This window comes from Neovison vison, chromosome 7 (genome assembly GCF_020171115.1).
Source record: "Neovison vison isolate M4711 chromosome 7, ASM_NN_V1, whole genome shotgun sequence".
Lineage (NCBI taxonomy): Eukaryota > Metazoa > Chordata > Mammalia > Carnivora > Mustelidae > Neogale > Neogale vison.
In genome coordinates this window covers 174755232-174772931 of record NC_058097.1, presented here as the reverse complement: position 1 = coordinate 174772931, position 17700 = coordinate 174755232, and the positions used below count along the sequence as shown (strand labels likewise).

At 35.8% G+C, this 17700-nt stretch overlaps 1 long non-coding RNA gene across 1 annotated transcript in view; it reads right to left on the bottom strand.

Moving 5' to 3' along the window:
• The window catches only part of LOC122912806, a 271734-nt gene that overhangs the window by 52582 nt on the left and 201452 nt on the right, over nucleotides 1–17700 (bottom strand). The window lies entirely within an intron of this gene.

Here is a 17700-nt window from a genome sequence, read left to right as displayed (position 1 = left end):
TAAGATATATATTAAATTATTAATAATGGGCTGGTATTGTCACCACCACCACCACAACCATCATCACCATGCCAAGTTGATACCCACAACACTGAAATATAATTCTTATGGATATAGCACAATTGAGTTATTTTCCTTGAAGGTCTTATGATAAAGAAATAATGACAGCAATAGAAATAACAAATACTACTTCTATAATGACAGCACTAAAAACACCGAGGGTAAACTAGCATCAGGACTATACCAAGTAGCATACACGTTTCATGCATACCTCCTACAGTTTTATCCTACTCAAGGGGGATATGATCATTTAATAGGTACATCTGATGAAACATAAATAATCCAAGATTAGATTAGGCCACTTATAAATTTTTATTCATTAAATCATTACATATAAATCAAAAAGGAGAAATTTTTGCAGTTCATTATGATATCCATAAAAGACTACTGAGTTTCCTAAAGAGATTAATCTACTTTCACTTCAGCATCACAATGTAGCAAGGAAAAAGCAAAGTTTCATATTTCTAATTTTATTTAGTATTCTATAATATTTATCAAAATAAACATAAGCAGGATGATTTCTATTGGTTGAACATTAACTGAAATAATCTCGATGTTCTGTAATGCTACTAGGTTTTGTTAAAAATTGATTATCCTATGATAATCCTAAAATTATTATACTGTTAATTACACAAAAATATCATATAATCCAGTAATTCCACTACTGGTTATTTATCCAAAGGGAAAAAATGCAAAAATATATATGTATTCCTAGTTTACTGTAGCAGTACTTACAATAGCCAAGATATGGAAGCAACCCAAGAGTCCATTGACAGATAAAGAAGATGTGGTACATATATGTGATGTAATATTATTCAGCCATAAAAAAGAATGAGATCTTGCCATTTGTGACAACACGTATGGACCTAGAGGGTATTGTGCTAAGTGAAATAAGTCAGACAGAAAAAGACAAATACTGTATGATTTCATTCCCATGTGAAATCTTAAAAAAAAATCAAAACAATTAAACAAACAAAAATCAGCAACAGACCCATAAATATGGAGAACAGATAGATGATTGCCAGTGGGAAGACAAATAAAGGCACAGACCAAATGAATGAAGCTTAGTGGGAGATACAGCCTTCCAGTTATGAAATATACAGTTGTCATTATCACGATAACACATAACATATACAGTATCATTATGTTGTATATCTGAACTAATGTAACATTGTGTATTGACTATACTTCAAAAAATAGAGAAAAAACTTGAAAAGACATTTATACTGTAAGAGTATTTATATAATTTTAAAGACTTTTTTTTTACCTAAAAACATCTCTGAAATCTTTGTTAAATTTCACTTGTAGAAATGATATTATTTCTTTTGTACACTTCAGAATGTTACTAAAAATAATGTGGATGACTTGTCCTCCTTATTCAGGAGGTTTATTGGTTCTTTCTCATCACACGGTGACCTAGTATCCAGTTTTGTCTAAAGTGGCAGTGTCAGGGGGAGCATGACAGGTGACTCTTACAATCAGACTTTTCTGTTGTTGTTTTTTTTTTTTTTCTAATTATTTTTGTACTCTTTTTAGGTTTATTGAGATAGAATTGACATATAATATATAAGTTTAAGGAGTGCAACATAATGATTTGATATACGTACATATTGTGAAATGGTGATCACAATAATCATAATTACACTTTTTCCTCTTGTGATGAGAATGTTCAAGATCTGCTCTCTGAGCAACTTTAAATATTCAATACAGTATTGTTAACTATAGTCACCATTTTGTACATTACAACCTGAGACCTTATTTGTCTTATTACTGGAAGTTTATACTTTCTGGCCACCTTCACCCACACCCCACCTCTGAATATCACCAATCTGATCTCTGTGTCTCCCTGCACCCACCCCAGATTCCACATGTAAGTGAAATCACGGAATATTTGTCTTTGTCTGAAAAATCAAACTTCAATTTCAATATAGGCCTAATCATTTCTGTACTCTATGACTTTGGGTAAATAGTAACTTTTTCCTCACCTATAAAATGGGTATAACAATTCTACTACTGATCGGGGATATTAAACTGATTAAAGATATGTATTTGCAAAATTCCTATTTTTATGTATAAATACATTCAATAGGAATTAATTCTATTTTCTCTTTAATTCATAACTGGATCTTCAGTGTATCTCTTACAAGAGATGAAAGTGGTATCTTTTTCTGTCATCAATCTAAATTAGACTTCACACATGCATAGTTATAAACTATTTGCAAATACTCTTTATATAACTTTACACAATGAGTATTCCAAGCAATGCTGAAAGGTATATATCCTTTTATTCATTTCAAAGGTCAATAAACTATGCTTCAGAGAGCATTAAATAACTTATTTATGTACACTTAGGAAGTGCTGAAGACTTGAAGTCATGCTCCAGAAATTATGATGTGGAATCCCTTAACCTGACCTTAAACCCATTTAGCTACCACTTTAACCCTTTCAGGTTGATTGGAAATTTCATTGCTTTCCCATCAAGGCTGGAATCTCAGGAAACTTGTAACTCTTTAGGTCTTCTTTACATCGAAACCCAGATTTCCTACCACCTTATGTCATGAGTCCAGGAAATTCTGTGAAGCTCTCATCTCTCAGGACCCCAGAAAAGAAGTGGAAAACAGGTTTCTTTTGCTATTTCCATTCATCTAGAACATTTATTGGCTCCATCTATATGGAGAATGCTTGGCTACAGAAATTAGCAGGTTAGCACTTCTCAAGTACCCTCTAATATCTGTATTGCAAACTGCCATTAAATAATTTGACCATTCACAATTTTCAGGTGGTTCTTTTTTGGTAATATAGAATTCCTTTGATGATTAGAGATAGAGAAGGTCCTTGTTCCCTATCCGTCCCCTCTACCACGTATTGTGACAATGTGACACGCAAGTCTACAATGAAGTCTGTAACATGTATGAACATGTCTTAGCAAATAGGTCCAGGGAGAAATAGAAATCAAAGTCACAGTATCATCTTACATCTGTTAGAATGGCCAGTATTAAAAAGACAACAAATAACACATGTTGGTGAGGATGTGGAGAAAAGGAAACTTTCACATACTATTGAGAAAGTAAACTGATGCAACTAACATGGAAAGTGGTATGGAAGTTCCTCAAAAAATCAAAAATAGAAATATTATATGATCCAAAAATTCTGCTACTGGGAATGAAGGGAAATAAAGGAAATGAAAACACTAATTCAAAAAAATATGCACTTATATATTTATTGTAGCATTACTTGCAATAGCTGAGATATGGAAGTAACACAGTATCATCTATAAATCGATGAAAGGATAAAGAATATGTGTGTGTACACACAAAAAATGGAATATTATGCAACCATAAAAATGAGATCTTAACATTTACAGTACGTATGGTGCTAGAGGGTATTATTCTAAGTGAAATAAATCAGATAAATACCATAATGCCATATAGCTTCACTTATATGTAAAAACACAAAACATATTTCACTTATACATAAAAAAAACAACAGGGGTGCCTGGGTGGCTCAGTGGGTTGAGGCTTCTGCCTCTGGCTTGGGTCATGGTCCTGGAGTCCTGGGATCAAATCCTGCATCAGGCTCTCTGCTCGGCAGGGAGCCTGTTCCCCCCCAACCCCCGCCTGCCTCTCTGCCTAATTGTGATCTCTCTCTCTCTGTCAAATTAAAAAAAAAAAAAAATCTTAAAAAGGGAAAGAAAAAAAAAAGAAATGATCAAACAAAGAAAGTAGAAACAGACTCAAATACAGAAAACAAACTAATGGTTGCCAAGGGAGGGGGTTGGGCAGAATGAGCAAAGATGAGTAAGAAATGTAGACTTCTAGTTATGGAATGAATAAGTCACAGTGATTAAAGTCACCTCATAGGGAATATAATCAATTATTGCATGGTAACAGATGGTAGCTACACTTGTGCTTGTGGTGAGCACAGCATAATGTATACAGTTGCCACTGTCACCATAACAGGTAAATGTACATTTATACAGGATCACTATGCTGTATACTTGATACTAATGTGACATTGTATGTCAACTGTACTTCAATAAAAATAAATAATAGCAGCACCTGGGTGGCTCAGTGGGTTAAGCCTCTGCCTTTGGCTCAGGGTCATGGTCTCAGGGTCCTGGGATTGAGCCCCACAACAGGCTCTCTGATCAGTGAGGAGTCTGCTTGCCCCACCTCTCTCTCTGCCTGCCTATCTACCTACTTGTGCTCTCTCTCTCTGTCAGATAAAAAAATAAAATCTTAAAAAAATAAATAAAAATAAATAATAAAGGAAATTCATGAACAGAGCAAGTAAGTAGAGTTTAATATGCACATTGTCATCTTAGTTTGCTAGCATAATGTCTACCCTGTAAGTAACAATTCCAGAAATATGTTGTTTATGCATGTGAGGCTAGACTAAGAAAACACTCATGAAATCTGGAAATAATTAAGGAATGATTTGGATTATACCAAAAAACCTAAAATTGGTAGGATTAATCAGGTGGGGTAGAAAAAGAGGGGTCATGATAACTTTAAGATTTCTGTCTTGAGGGACTGTTTTGGAAGGGAATGTCATAAATGAGAAGGGAAACTATGTGTATACCTGCATGTGTATGTGTATTTGTGTCCAAGAGGAATTAAAGTTGAGATGATGGGGGCACATGGGTGGCTCAGTGGGTTAAGCCTCTGCCTTCAACTCAGGTCATGATCCCAGGGCCCTGGGATCGAGTCCTGCACTGGGTTCTCTGCTCAGCAGGGAGCCTGCCTCCACCTCTCTCTCTGCCTGCCTCTCTGCCTACTTGTGATCTCTGTTTGTCAAATAAATAAATAAATAAAATATTTTAAAAAAATAAAGTTGAGATGATGTTGATGTTGAGATATCTATGGAATGCGCCATTAAAGATACCAAACAAGTAGATGTCTCTATGAGTCGATAGACAATAAAAAAGGTCCAAACTAGAGATACATAGTTCAGTGTCATCAGTGTATCACTGAAGCTCTGGAAGCTAAGCAGATTTCATAAAGAGAGCCTGTTGACAGGTGATCTGAAGGGTAGTTGTGCAACTTGAAACAACATTACCCTTCAAGTATGAACAGAGGAATATCACCTCTTAAGAGAAAATGAAAAATAATAGTGAGGTGGTAGAGTAACAGAGCAGGAACTTCCTCATGAATCAAGGGAAGGCAATTTCCAGAAGAATGTGTTCAACACTGTCACATATCACAAGGGGTAAAGTAAAAGAACTAATAACTTTTAGAGCGGCAGCAAGCATATTACATATTAGTTTAGGATGATTAGTTTTAGAGAACTAGTAAAGGAAGAAGGATGTAGTGGTTTGAGGAGTGGGATCTTTGGTGAGATGGAAATAAGTATAAACTGTGCTTTTGAAATATGTGGCTGTGAAAGAGAGAAATCAACTGAAGAGGTCACAGGATCAAAAAGATGGTACCCTCTACAATTTTATATTCTCTGGTATACAAGGCAGCTTTTTACACATTAAAACCTAAATAAGGTCTGGATTCCTGACTTACATACATGTCAGCATGACATATTCATTTATGCCCAAAAGATATCTTAAATTAAAAAAAAACTGATTTTCCACATCCAATCCTCTTATCTTTATCTATACAACATCTTTATTTGACATGATGGCAACAGGTGATCCATAAAACAAAGCTGATCAGTAAAACAAAGAAACACAAGCGTTGGGATCATCCCTGAATTTTCCCTTTTTAATTTTTACCATACTTCAGCCCTCTCAAAAATATTGTTTCATAGTAGCAATGTCCATAGTAGCCAAACTGTGGAAGGAACTAGATGCCCTTCAACAGAAGAATGGATAAAGAAGATGTGATACATATATAGAATGTAACATTATTCGGCCATCAGAAAGGATGAATACCCACCATTTGCATTGACATGGATGGAACTGGAAGGCATTATGCTGAGTGAAATAAATCAAGCAGAGAAAGAGAATTATTACAAGGTTTTACTCATATGTGGATTGTAAGGAACAGCATGGAGGATCACAGGGGAAGGAAGAGAAAACTGAATGAGAAGAAATCAGAAAAGGGGATAAACCATGAGAGACTGGACTCTGGGAAACAAATTGAATGTTACAGAAGGGAGGGGGTGTGGAGTTGGGGTGACCAGGTGATGGGTATTAAGGAGGGCACATGTCGTGATGAGCACTGGGTGTTGTGCGCGACTAATGAATTGTTGAATACTACAACAAGAAGTTATGATGCACAATATCCTGGCTAACTGAACATAATAAAAATTTAAAAATATTGTTTCTGTTCTTGTAAAATATAGGGAGAATCTTACCACCCCCTACTTTGACTTATTCTGACTCACCACCATTTCTCTCCTAGATTGTTACAATAGGCTCCAGATCTGTATAACTATAGTCTACTTTCAACCCACAACAGCCAAAGTATGCCTTATAAACTGTAAGTCACGCAATGTCACAGATATCCACAGGGCTATCCAATGGCCTCCTATTTTTGTCAGATTGAAACAAAAGATAGCTACAACAGCCTATATGACTGCACATTATGCGGAGCCTGTTTGCTGTGTGGCCTCATCTCCTGCTTACCCAGCTTCAGCCATCCCCACCTCCACAATGCTTTCTGAATGGCTAAGCAAAACTCCACTCAGAACTTCTGTACTGCTTATTCTCACTTCTGGGAATTCTCGTCTCCAAAGTATTCATAAAGCTAAATCTCTCACTTCCATAATGCCTTTGCTCAAATCTCACCTTAATGAGGATAACCCTGACCACCCTTATTTAAAAGTGCCAAATCTCCCCAGTAATTTTGTTTTGTTTTCTGATATGTTCTAAGTACTTAGGACAGTGACTGTCACACACCAAAAAAGTACTCATAAATATTTAATTATTGAATGAGTCTATGAATGTGCAAATTTAGTCTTTACCTTCCAGAAGAACATCAGTCAATGTGATACTGATAAGATAAGTATATATAGGTAGACCAGAATATCTTTATGCTTTAAAATAAACATATTAAGTGCCAATACTGTGTCAACATAGAAAGTATATTAAAATAATTACTGGGAACTAAAGGCTATTTCTGGAGAAGACAATATTCACAGGAAATCGAATCAATTCCAGTGCAGTAATGTACATTCCCTTCTCCTGCCCCAAAGGACTATCTGACTCACCCTCATTCAAAGGAGTCCACAGCTTCAAGTAAAATCACTTTGTGTACTAGAGTAAAGCTGCAAGACCCACTCCATCGGACACCAGTCATACTGAGAGGCTATTATTATGTGCCATATTTCAGAACTTGAGTACTTAATACTTATTTAGGATTTGGGAACTGAGAAAAAGTTTATATTCTGTTTTCTTCTTCCAATCAGAATTGCTACATTTGTTCAGCATGGATAGGGTAAAATCCATTACCCTATGCCTAGGGTATTCATAAAATTCATCATCCAATTTGGGACATTTTTGGGTGATTGAAAAGGAGTGCTATTACTAATGATGTTAGGTACAAACCAGGAAATTGTTACCCTACTGTAGGTATGAGGACTCCAGTGAAGTCATGCTGTAAAGGGTCCATCATCATTGTCCTTTCATTTGCTGAATCATCAGTTGGTCTCATGGGACTTGGGATACAGGCTAAAGTGGTTCAGAAGCATTAAAAGATACTTAGGTACACTGGAGCATTGGGCATTTTCTAACTGGCATAAAAATAACTTGTGCATTTTGGCAACTATACTGGCTAAATGTCCTCCATGTGACTCTACTTCTCAAATTGTCTGGGATGTTCCCATTTTCTGCCTATTATCACAGTGTAATTATTAATAATCCCTTTTTATTTTTATTTTCCCCAGTTTGGATTATAAATTATTGCTATAATTTACTTCCTTGAAAACCTGATATTTTATCAAAATCTGCAAATACTGGATCACTGGCAAATGTAACTTAAAAAAGGGAGGGGGACAGACTTCAAGACCTGTTGTACTGGATTGTAACCATGTGCCAGAGGTTTATTTAACTCTCCACGCAAAGTTACCTAAATAATATGGTCCATTTCTCACCACAGTTCTGCTAAACCAAAGTGGTCTTTGCTAATACACACATGCCACTTTCACGTCTACTTACTTTCTAATGTATATTATTAAGCATTTATTGGCTTTTAGGCTTTAAATCTTTGTCTTATGCTAATCAATAAATGCTAACATTGTGATAGAACTTTAATTCTCTGTGCCAATTTTGTAATTGATTTTTGATGTTATCCAAATATTGTTGTGAAATGCAATTCTTTTCCATGTTACCTTGTAATAAAAATGTATTTTACTTAAAAAAATCTTATAAATAATCAAAAATCAGTTTGTACCTCTTTGTATAGCCTTCTAGGATCATAAGCACTAAATAATTTCTCTGTGTCTTAAGTGGACACAGATAAGCCAAGGCCTTTCATCACGACTTATGTAATAATTGGACTTATGTAACAATGTCCAATTTTCCCTCTTTGATTTAAAAAATTCAACTTTTTATTTATCTCACTTAAAATGTACTTTTAAAAAAAGATTTTTTTATTTGTCAGAGAAAGAGAATGAATGAGCAGAAGGCAGAGCAAAAAGCAGACTCCCCACTGAGCAGGCAGCCTGATGTGGGACTCGATCCCAGGACTCTGGGACCATTACCTGAGCTGAAAGCAGAAGCCCAACTGACTGAGCCACCCAGGCATCCCAAAATGTATCTCTTCAATCATATATATTTTATTAAACTTTACAGCCACATTACATTAAATTATATTATTGCTATGATGTATAATGTTTTGTTTATAGTAATCATGTCATTCATATGCTAAATAGTTATTAATTTTATCTGTATTTTGATGAGGTATGACATAACTACTTAAGTAAAAATGTAAGAAAATTTATTTTCATAGCAATAAGTTGTCACTAATTTTTTTAAATTATTTTGGATCAGCAAACAACATGCGTTTCCTATACACCCCTGAACTAAAGAGTCTCTTGAGTGAGATATCTCAGTTTAATCCTACCTCCATGTTTTGTAATTTGTATAATATTGACAAAATTACTTTACTATTTTGCTTTAGTTTTATCTTTCTTAAAATGTCAGAAACAATACTTATAGGGTTACAATGATGATTAAACTAGTTACTACTTATAACGGTCTTAAGGTACCAGGCTTATAATAAGTTCTTTATTAGTCTGACTTTAAACGCACTTAAAAATGCAAAGTGGAATAGTAAAATATGGATGAAGTTAATTTGAGGATATGAATTTGGGTCCATATCTGAACTTATCAGCTTTGTAACTCTAAAGATGTTAAATATTTCAGAATTTCTCTTTTCCCTTCCTTCCTTCTCCTCTCCCTCCTTCCCTTTCTTTCTTTTCTTTTGTCAATTTAATAAGGACAGTAATACCTGTACCAGAGTGATGATATAAGAGATTTAGGATCACGTAAAAAAAAAAAAAAGAACAAACTTATTAAGGTCTTAATTTTAGTTTTCCAAACAGTGCTCTTAGAATGATAGGACTTAATAGGTGTTGGAATCTCTTTAATATAATCCTCTGCAACAAAATCCTTCCAATTGCATGGTTTGATGGATCACTGACTCTTTAACCTGGAAGTTGAAAGGAATTCAGCTACTTTCCTCAAAAGTCAATTTCAACAGTGAAAAAAGAATTGCCACATAACCAAGTTAGTGTTTTTTAAACACTACTTTGTGATCCATCAGTACTCATAAAGTCAATCTGGTGGATGGCAATCAAAGTAACAAAATAGAATATAGGAAAGTGCTTTTTATAGAGTACATACAATATAGTAGAGGCAAGCATTTTCTTAAAACTTTATATTTCTCTTATATTTATATATACACACATGCATATATATATATATGTATTTATATGTCTGTATATATGCACATGACACTGTATATGTGTGTGTGTCTATACACATGGTAATTGGTCACGACAATGAATAGTAATACAGTAGTATGCCCATGTGGTAATTGGTCATGATGCTAAGTATGTTATGCTGTGGGATGAGTTTAAGGTTTTAAAGCAATACTTTAGAATATATTATCTTCTCTTTTTCTCCTTCCCTGAATTTCCTTCTTTCCCCTTCAAATATTAAGGAAACTGTCAGCTCTTCATTTACTGCCTCATGGGATAGATATAATAAAATAAGAATAATGTTATAGTCTTTCTGATTTTCTGTTCTAAAAACCGAAGTCCTCAATATGATTTAGAAGACTGGTATGAAAAGTGACAAATGAGAACTTCAGTCAAAAACAGGCATAAGAAGTTCTCCTCCAGCCTAAGATATGGGGAAGAAGAGCAAGGGAATAACAGCATCAACCTCTCAGTAGCTTCCCTGGAAGGTAGTAATATCTGTGAGAGGGAACTGGGCAATGTAAGAAAATGTGATCTCGAGAGATCACACAAAGAGTCTTGAGACTCAGGGGTGCCTGGGTGGCTTGGTTGGTTAAGTGTCTGCCTTCAGCTCAGGTCATGATCCCAGCCAGGGTCCTGGGACCAAGTCCTGCATCAGGCTCCCTGCTCAGTGGGGCACCTACTTCTCCCCCTCCCCCCACTTGTGTGCTCTTTCTTTCTCTCAAATAAATAAATAAAATCTTAAAAAAAAAAAGAAAAGAAAAAAAGAGTCTTGAGGTTCACTCAAAGTGGCATGGAAGCAGAGCCAAGCAGGGGCCACAAAACTAACCAGGAATATGGTCGTTTCAGTGATTACCTGTGCATCTAGGCATCTTTAGAAACATATATTCTTTCTCACCTCTTATGAAACCCTGAAACTACACATGTGTCCCTGGAAATCATGATACATTCCAAGAGGAAGTGATTTAAAATCCCTTTCCAGCCTATCAGTGTAAGGGGTTAAAATAGAAGGTGCTCGAGTTCTGAATAAGAACGTTACATATTTGTACACCTGAACTTGAGGATTGTGGACCTTCTCTGATTCATGACTTACAAACTTGTTGTTATATCCTTAGAACATATCTGACTAGTAGTCCCAAGATGAAAGGTAGAAGATACAGGAAGGGTGGTAGAAAATAAAACTTGTGCTGAAGAAAGAAAGAAAGAAAGAAAGAAAGAAAGAAAGACAGTTATATTCCTCTTAAGAAATTCTGTGGGGCGCCTGGGTGGCTCAGTGGGTTAAAGCCTCTCTGCCTTTGGCTCAGGTCATGATCTCAGGGTCCTGGGATTGAGTCCTACATTGGGCTCTTTGCTTAGCAGGGAGCCTGCTTCCCACTCTCTTTCTGCCTGCCTCTCTGACTACTTGTGATCTCTCTCTGTCAAATAAATAAATAAAATTTAAAAAAAAAACAGTTATTCTGTGTGGTTCTTGGACCCAACTCTGAAAATTATGTCTATTCTCTAGTAATGTATCTAAGGTATGCATAGTTCTAAGTGATGTGCAAAAGTTGCTATCTTTGGGCAGCACAAGCCATAGGTAGCTCATGATGAAAGGGTTATAGCCTTTCAAGTTAAAAAAAAAAAAGGAAAACAACCCATATAAAATATATTTCTAATGCTCTTACAATATATTCAATTTACCTCTCCCCCATAATCACTCAGTTGTGACTGGTAAACAAGGGTAGGAAAATTTACCACTGAAGTCTCTGGTAGACTCAAAGATCCTGATTATAGAGTAATGATTTATAATGAGAATACATTTAACTTATCCAAACCATGGCCATTAGTCACTATTCAGTGGTTTTAGCCAACTGTGCAGTTAGAAGAAACATTCTCTACAAGAACACCCTCACTTCTGACATCAAGTTTGGGGTTTCCCAAAACCACCCTCTAATTCACTAAAAAGATCTCACAGAGGTCACTATTATACCCATGGTTTATTATAAGGAAAGGTTACAGGTTAAAATTAGCCAAAGAAACAAATTCATAGGGTAGTCTCAGAAGGGTCCAAACAAGGAGTTTATAGTTGACCTCTTCTTGTGGAGTCATGGGTAGCATTACTTTTTCCTGGCCATGATATGTAATAATATATGCACAGTATTGCCAACCAGGAAAGTTCTCCCTAGGTTTTGATATCTGGAGTTTTTACCATGGCTTGATGACATATCATCTATATTGGTGACTTTTAGTCTTCAACACCTCTTAGACATGTGAATGACAGTCACCAATTCTCCCAGAGTTTGGAAATGATAATATGTGTCTCAAAGCTTCTATCATAAATCACATCCTTAGGTAGTTTGGTGGTGAAAGCCCTCAGACAAATAAAGATACTCTATCAGAGAGAAAATACCAGTGACCTAGAGATTAACTCTTAGTAGTTGAAGATAAAAGTTAAACCTCCTGAGGGCACCTGAGTGGTACAGTCATTTCAGGGTCCAACTCTTGGTTTCAGTTCAGGTCACAATCTCAGGGTCTTGAGATAGAGCCCTGTGTCAGACTCCACCTCCAACATGGAGTCTGCTTAAGACTCTTTCTCCCCCTCCCTCTGCACCCCACTCCAAATAAATACATAAACCTTAAAAAAAAAAAAACTCCCTTTGATTAAAGTGAATTCTTTACTGCACAGGGCCATCTATGGGTCTCTGGTCAGCTATCCTGAGAACAACAGTCTCTACTGGACTCAGATGAATGACACTGAAGAGTAAACCTATAATTCTTTGGGTAAAAGTAATTTCTTATATTCTTTGTACTTTGATTAGTTATTAAAACATGTTTTCTCTATGACAGAAATATTCCAGAAAGATCATGAAGATTGTTCACTAAGAAAAGAATTTTAATAACTGAATTATACAAACATGTATGAACCAATGTGAATTCTAAAATTCACAAAAAAGGAGTAACATCCTACAACCCAAGAAGTTATTTCAGTAAAGAAAAACAGTGAAGCAGACAATTTCAATAGAATGGCATAGTTCTGAATAAGATGACTTACATCTGTGGAACCACTCCAAAGGGGAGCCTAACCATCCTGGAAATTTAGGGAAATCTTTCCTCAAAAGACCCTTGAAAAATAGTATTTGTCAAAAAGTGAGAGTAACAGTAGCAGCAGCAGTAATGATGATAAAAGCAGTTGACAGTCAGAATTATTATGTCAGACACTATTCTAAGCCCTTTGAATAAATTACTTCATTTAAATTATTAATTTAGGAGAAGTAGCAAATTTATTCATAAACCCTGAGTCTCTGCTCTTTCTAAATTCATGTCTTAGGTAATATTTTCTTGAAAGTGTGTCACCTTTTCTCTAAACAGAGCAATGGGAGCTTATGTGTCCCTGATCCAAAAGGAAAGCATGCATTTAGCCAGAGATACTACTCAGTGAATGCCTATGTAAAAAAGGTAAAGTGTTTTTAAACTTCACTTTCATTGCAGTGATTCTACAAACCCAGAAAACTTTTCCTTAAGCAAGAACAGGCCTTTCTCATTCTTCCTTCCCAGATTCCCTCCCCTCCACTGTGAAGTAGGAAGCTGTGTTTGGAGGCAATGACAGATCCGAGGCCTGTGTTTCACTCATCTTGCATGCAGTGCTCCCATTGAGGCCACTTAATCCAATTGACGTCAGCCGATTCTCCGTGCACAGAATGTGCCACTCAGAATCTCAGGGAATCGATCATCCCTCAACTCACATTGCCATGACACCTACAGCCTCCAATTTATTTCAGGTTGGTAGTTTCTTTTTCTTTTCCTTCTCCTTCCTCTCTTACTAAAAGAAGTATATCTTTTCTTTCTTCACAGACAACACTTAATAGAGGCCACGCTTTGCCATTGGAGAATTCAGACTATCACTTTGCACTGTAATTCAGGTTTTCCAAGTGAATCTGTAGAGTGCAAGGCAAGGCTGGTAATTCCACACATCTCAGGTTAAACATTCACTGGCATGTGACCATTAGTAGACATAAATATTTTTTTTTTTCTGAGGAAATGTAAATACTTGATATGGAGTTTCACTAACCCTGTCAAGGAAGGGAAAGAAAAGGACATTAAGGAAACATCTATATTCTGGGCATATCACACACATGATCACATGTAAGTTTTCTGTTTTTTGTTTTTTTCTTAATCACTGTGATCTCCTGTTTCATCGTTTCTCAGGGAAATTTGATAACATCTGTATGTATTGTTAGCTATCATACTTGGGGTAGGGTAGATACTACTGGCACCAAATGGGCAAAGACCAATTATGCTGCTTAACATCCTGCAATTAATAGGATAGCCCCCACAACAAAGAATTACTCAGTCAAAACTCTTAATATTGCCAATGTCAAGAAACTTTGACAATGAGTCTCATAAAGTCTTATGTGGTGAACGTAATATTCTCAGTTTATTGATGAAGCCACTGGAAGTGATTAAATGACATGTGTTCACAAAGTTAGTAAATGGCAGAATTTAAATTCAGACTTGTCTAACCACAAAAACTGGACCCTTCAACATCATGCTATACTAGACCAGTCTTGGTGATAAAGGAAACCACAACTCTGAAAGCCTAGTCTCTGGAAGCATTTGACTTCTTTTGTGTATAGCAGTACCTTTTTTAACAATTTAATTTCATAAGAATAGGAAGACAACTTCATGGAGTATACAGGCTACATATACATAGTATAATCTCACCTACCCAATAAAAAAATGCCTATTCTGGCTGCATGGACTATATACTGAGAATCAGTATGCATCTACATATACTTACATGAATATGTATATATATGATCTATTCTTCTCCTTTACTCCTCAAAAATACAGACACAAGTAAGTGATACTCTACCTTAGCATACCTAGTATATCAGGAAAAAAATAGGCAATATGATATACTAGCTTAAGTTATATACCAAGGGCCATGATACCAATAGCTTCTGACTTTCACACTGGAAGACGAGTTCATTTACTAGTCACTCATTTGACAAAAAAATGGATATTAAGTTCTTGGTATAAACTCAGTATTCCAGACAGACACATAGAAAATAATTACAATAATCTGATTGATGCTAAAACAGAGGTGAGACCAAGGTGGTGTAGCAACACAGAGGAAGAAGTAGTTAATTGTTTTTAGAGATGATGGAGTCAGTCTTCTAAAAATGGTCAATTATAAGGTAAGTGAAGTACTGAGGTTGGAGCTCACTAGGTAGAGTAGTAAGTAATGGGGCTAGAGGGGACAGCAAGAGACAGATCATGTATCTTATGGACTAAAAGTTTGAATTTTATTCTGGAAGTTAACTGAAATCGAGTTTCAAAATGAAAATAATCAGATTTACATGTGAGAAAGATCAAGTGCACTGTTGATTTAGAGAAGCGGGGGACAGTAGAGGTAGAAAGACACATTTTGAGACTATTTTAGTAATTCAGGTAAAAAATGATAAAGACCTCAACCAAGTCAAGAACAGTAAGAATGAAAATGAAAGGTCAGACTCAAAATAGAATTAGAGGTAGAATTTATAGGTTTTTGGATGTAGAATTTAAGACAAAGGGAGGATTTCTCCCTTGGAGAATCAGAATACAGAAAAAAAGCAACTTACATTTAGACAGAATTACCTTTAATGTACCTGTGTTGAATAGAGAATAATGTGGCCTACTATCAGAAACTCTAATGGGCCCTTCATGTATAAGTCATCACAAAAGTCCTGTGATGAAGGTATTGATCTTTTTATTTTAAAGATGAAGTCTCAAAGAGATGACTTTGTTTCATTTAATATGTTTTAAGTTCCAGAGCCAAAATGTTACAATTCTGGATATCTTCAAGTCTATACTTGTTAACCACTATGCAAGACTTTCTCACTTTGTAAAGCTGATGCTCAGTAGAACTTAAAATACATATTTGAGCTATAAATGCAATTCTGGATATACTATTCCTATAAGTGGCTGTTGAGATAATTTATGGACAGCATTAATTAAGAATGAGTAACAAAGAACCAGAGATTCTGAGGATTTAGGACAGAGACCTAGGCACACAATAATAATTAATTAAGATGGTTTCTTCAAGGAGGTTGATCAAAAAACAGTCAAAAAAGTGGGAACAACGGCAAAGGGGGGAGAGTGTCACAGATGCAATGGGGGATACTGTGAGCAGTCTTGCTAAGGAGTCAGATCTATTCTGCACTAAGAAAATGCCTCATCCCACAGGCATAATTAGGATCCCTACTGGGAAAACCTCAGTCAATTGATCTTGTTCCAGAGGAGGGGATGTGGCATCCATCCTCTCCTTGTGTGCCCCTGCAACCAATCTAATTCAAGTCCTGTTTATTACATAAAATGATATGTGTGAAGTCACCAACACATTGGAGGCTCTAACACAAATTTTACACTCTTTCTCTCCCACTGCCCCAAATATTACACTGCAGCTCTGACAGTGGAGAACTTCAATTTTAACAGGGAACTTCAACAATTTATTGAACATTAACCCTACTGTGCAAGTTAATTATTAACCATTTCCATTGTACAGGTGTAGACATTTAGATATAAAGAAGTTACAAAATTTTCTTTTATTTTTTTTAGAGAAGTTATGTCCTTTATTATCAGAAGAGCTCAAATAGAGGATTAACAGCCATATATTAAGCTGCATTCTGTGCTGTTTTTTTTTCCAATTTATTTATTTTCAGAAAAACAGTATTCATTATTTTTTCACCACATCCAGTGCTCCATGCAAGCTGTGCCCTCTATAATACCCACCACCTGGTACCCCAACCTCCCACCAAGGAGAGAGCAGCAGAATTCCAGAGGAGAAGAAGTTACAAAATTTTCTAAGGTCTCAGAGCTAGTAAGTGATTGACCATGCTTTTGAATTCAAGTCTGTCCACCACCAAAGTCATCGCCCCTTCCTCAGTCCACATACTTCCTCTTTAAGAAAGTGATATATCCTGAAGAGGTATCTGCAACCCTGTGATAATTGCAACATTGTTTACAAGAGCCAAGGTATGGAGTATCCACCAATGAATTACTAAAGTAATTGTTTTACAGATATAGATATATATGAATACTATTCAACCCCATATAAGATGGAAATCCTACCATTTGCAACAACACGGATGGACCTTGAGGACATTATATTAACTGAAATAAGTCACCAGAGGAGATATATTATATAAGCTCATCAACAGACAGAATCTAAAACAACCTGAACTATAGAAACAGAAAACTGATTGCCAATTGCCAGAGACAGGGATTTGGGATGTACCTCAAAAGGTACAAAATTCCAATTATACAATACATAAGCTCTGGGGATGTAGGTGACTCTACATGCATAAATCCATAGTATGATGATTCTACAGGCATGCATCACTTTATTGTGTTTTGTTTTATTGTGCTTTACAGATAATGCATTATTTATAAATTGAAGACTTGTGGCAACCCTATCAGGCAAGTCTTTCAGAGAGGTGAGAAAGCTTCAGAAGAAAGTCTGAAGCTAGTCAAAGTTCATTCATTAGGTTTAAGGGAAGAAGCCATGCTGTGACATAAAATTATCAGATAAATCAGCAAGTCCTGATGAAGAAGCTGCAGTGAGTTATCCAGAAGATCTAGCTAAGATAATTAATGAAAGTGTCTACACTAAGTAACAGATTTTCAACATAGACAAAACAGCCGTATATTGGAAGATGCCCTCCAGGGACTTTCATACCCAGAGAGAAGCCAATGACAGACTTCAAAGCTTCAAAGGACATGTTGAACTCTCTTGTTAGGGGCTTATGT